Here is a 4,429-nt window from a genome sequence, read left to right on the forward strand (position 1 = left end):
GTTGAAGGACCTTGGGGGAGAAAATACACTCAATTGTAGCCTCAAACATATGATCATCGATCGGTCTTTCATTGTCTTATCTCAATTCTACAAACGAGTGTAAATGAGATGCGCTTAATTGTTCTGATATTATGTGTTACAGTCTTTAAAAGGTGCATAAATGATGCTTTAAGTGTGTCGGCCGAGCTGAGCTGAGCTAAATAATCCGAGACTCGGATGTAAAGTGGAAAATGATCCAGTAACGACGTTACCCGAGGAAACAGCGTTGGATCGCACAGACAACAACACGTGGATGACGCGTAATACGTCGCGTGACAACTTACCTGTAACAAATAACAGTAGAACAGCAGAAACTATTTCACCGGTTACAATGAATATGTTGACGTGAACCAGCTTTAGCATGTAGCTAACAGGAGAAACTAGCTCTACGGCTCGTGCTAACTGACCCAGAGCCTGAGCTGATGATAACTGTTAAGCAAAGGAACCAACATAATGTCCATATAAGTGAAATATACTGTAACCAGTGTTCCAATATATCTAGCGTATATAGAAAGTAGCTGCTCGCTGCAGAACTAGATGACGCTAGTCGCACTTCCTCGTTAACATGGAGATGTGCGGCGTGATTGGTCCGCAGCGCTTCAAAGAGTATCGTTGCAGTGAAATAGCTCACTTCTGTCATCTCGAGATTCGCTTTTCAGGAGCTTGAAAAGCGCGTTTGTTTTATATGTTTTGTGTCTAAGATATTGCCACAAATGTACCTTGAAAGCCTCCTGCAGTAATGTTTTATATATTGTGAGGATTAAATATGCACACTTTGTTCGGTTAAAGTGCATAAATTATTGGTTTTAATTTGATTTGTCCAGCCCAGGTAAGCGAATCTAAATGAAAATTATAGTAAGAGGTTTATACCTAAATAAGATCACAGTTGAGAAGTGCTGTGTTTTGTCCTGATTCATGAGACATCAACGTAATATTTAAAGGTCCTCAATTCAATTCAATTCAGTTTTATTGATATAGCGCCAGATCAGAACAGGAAGTCATCGAAAGACACTTTACTGGAGTAGCAGGGAGAGACAGAACCCAACTTGACCCACAAGAGCAAGAACTTTGGAGACGGAGGCAAGGAAAAACTTCCCTTTAACAGGCGGGAACCTTGGACAGAACCTAAGAACCAGAACGAATGGTGCTATATAAAACTATAAATGCTAGCGATATGGACATCGGTGTTGAGGGACACAGGTCCAGGTTCTGCAGCACCACGGACAGAAGGACCTGAAAGAGAGAGAGGGACAAACAGAGGGAGAGAGAGCACAAGACTACGGGGAATAGAGAGAGATTACTCACATATATTTATAACATGAATAATCAGATAAAGGGGGAGGAGCTCAGTGTGTCATGATGTTAAGCCACCAGTGCTGCCTAATGACAGCATATTGATTATATTGATTACTGCATCGATTAGTTATAAGCTTATAAACATAAGTTATAAACATAACATACGCAGGCAGAACGAAATATTTAACAGACTGACTGTTCTCATTTACCACGTCAGACATGAAATCATAGACTCGTGTTTCTCTTGTGGCAGGTTTTATTCCCTGAATTCTGTGGCTAATGTGATTTCCTCCTTCCAGTTAGTCAGTATTTGACTGATATGGGGGCAGCACGGTGGCGCAGTGGTAAGCGCTGTGGCCTCACAGCAAGAAGGTCACAGGTTCGAATCTGACGAGGAGTTTGTTCTCCCCGTGTTCTCCCGGTGTCTGCGTGGGTTCTCTCCGTGTCTGTGTGGGTTCTCTCCGGGTTCTCCCCGTGTCTGCGTGGGTTCTCCCCGTGGCTGCGTGGGTTCTCTCCGGGTTCTCCCCGTGTCCACCAACCTGAAAATGTAATTGAATTGGTCCCACTAATTTGCCCATAAGTGTGAGTGTGGTACTGCATCACGGTGTAGTACTGCATCACTGTGTGGTACTGCATTATGGTGTGATACTGCATTACGGTGTGGTACTGCATCACGGTGTGGTACTGCATTACGGTGTAGTACTGCATCACGGTGACGGTGTGGTACTGCATCACGGTGTAGTACTGCATCACGGTGTGATACTGCATCACGGTGTGGTACTGCATCACGGTGTAGTACTGCATCACGGTGTGGTACTGCATCACGGTGTGGTACTGCATTACGGTGTAGTACTGTATCACGGTGTGGTACTGCATCACGGTGTAGTACTGCATCACGGTGTGGTACTGCATCACGGTGTAGTACTGCATCACGGTGTGGTACTGCATCACGGTGTGGTACTGCATTACGGTGTAGTACTGCATTACGGTGTAGTACTGCATCACGGTGACGGTGTGGTACTGCATCACGGTGTAGTACTGCATCACGGTGTGATACTGCATCACGGTGTGGTACTGCATTACGGTGTAGTACTGCATTACGGTGTAGTACTGCATCACGGTGTGGTACTGCATCACGGTGTGGTACTGCATTACGGTGTAGTACTGCATCACGGTGTGGTACTGCATCACGGTGTGTGGTACTGCATCACGGTGTGGTACTGCATCACGGTGTGGTACTGCATTACGGTGTAGTACTGCATTACGGTGTAGTACTGCATCACGGTGACGGTGTGGTACTGCATCACGGTGTAGTACTGCATCACGGTGTGATACTGCATCACGGTGTGGTACTGCATCACGGTGTGGTACTGCATTACGGTGTAGTACTGCATTACGGTGTAGTACTGCATCACGGTGTGGTACTGCATCACGGTGTAGTACTGCATCACGGTGTGGTACTGCATCACTGTGTGGTACTGCATCACGGTGTGGTACTGCATCACGGTGTAGTACTGCATCACGGTGTAGTACTGCATCACGGTGTGATACTGCATCACGGTGTGGTACTGCATCACGGTGTGGTACTGCATTACGGTGTAGTACTGCATCACGGTGACGGTGTGGTACTGCATCACGGTGTAGTACTGCATCACGGTGTGATACTGCATCACGGTGTGGTACTGCATCACGGTGTGGTACTGCATTACGGTGTAGTACTGCATTACGGTGTAGTACTGCATCACGGTGTGGTACTGCATCACGGTGTGGTACTGCATTACGGTGTAGTACTGCATCACGGTGTGGTACTGCATCACGGTGTAGTACTGCATCACGGTGTGGTACTGCATCACTGTGTGGTACTGCATCACGGTGTGGTACTGCATCACGGTGTAGTACTGCATCACGGTGTAGTACTGCATCACGGTGTGATACTGCATCACGGTGTGGTACTGCATCACGGTGTGGTACTGCATCACGGTGTAGTACTGCATCACGGTGTAGTACTGCATCACGGTGTAGTACTGCATCACGGTGTGGTACTGCATCACGGTGTGGTACTGCATCACGGTGTAGTACTGCATCACGGTGTAGTACTGCATCACGGTGTGGTACTGCATCACTGTGTGGTACTGCATCACGGTGTGGTACTGCATCACGGTGTAGTACTGCATCACGGTGTAGTACTGCATCACGGTGTGATACTGCATCACGGTGTGGTACTGCATCACGGTGTGGTACTGCATCACGGTGTAGTACTGCATCACGGTGTAGTACTGCATCACGGTGTAGTACTGCATCACGGTGTGGTACTGCATCACGGTGTGGTACTGCATCACGGTGTGGTACTGCATCACGGTGTGGTGTGTGCGTGAATGATGTCTGTGTGGCCCTGCGACGAACTCGCGGCTAATCCAGGGTGTACCCCGCCTCTTGACTGCTGGGATAGGCTCCAGCACGACCTACGACCCAGTAACGGACAAAGCGGTTTGGAAGATGAATGAATGAATATCTGATTTCAACTTTGTGAAAACAACTCTGAGACATCCTAATGGGATTAACATAAAATGCTGGCTAGAGTCTGGAATGGGTTATTAATTATATTTTGGGAATCTACTTGAGGATGGATGAAAGGAGATTACTGCAGATAATGCAATGATTGTCTCATTACAGTAATAATATTTGAGTGGGCAATGGGAGATCATCAATGTGTATAGGAGTACCCTCAATCCCTGCATACCTGAATAAACACCTCCACAGATTTAGTGACACCCACAGCCACAACACTAGAGGGAGCTCAAACAACAACCTGATTACCCCCTCCTATAAGACAAACATGGGTAAATCATCTTTTTACAATACTGCCCCCCAAGGGTGGAACTGCCCCCCCTTTTTGGTACACCTACGTTGTACATATTATGTGTCTTTAATTTATTGTTATTTTGCATCTGTGGAGTAATTTATTTTTTATTTATTTGTATAGTTAAATGTCGATGATTTATGTACGAAGGACTTTCAATGAAATGCTCCTCTTAGACAGGATGTTTGACTGTACTTGTACTGTAATACATACTACTGTTTGAGTGTACTTGTA

Source organism: Brachionichthys hirsutus, chromosome 15 (genome assembly GCF_040956055.1).
Source record: "Brachionichthys hirsutus isolate HB-005 chromosome 15, CSIRO-AGI_Bhir_v1, whole genome shotgun sequence".
In the NCBI taxonomy this organism is placed as follows: Eukaryota; Metazoa; Chordata; class Actinopteri; order Lophiiformes; family Brachionichthyidae; genus Brachionichthys; species Brachionichthys hirsutus.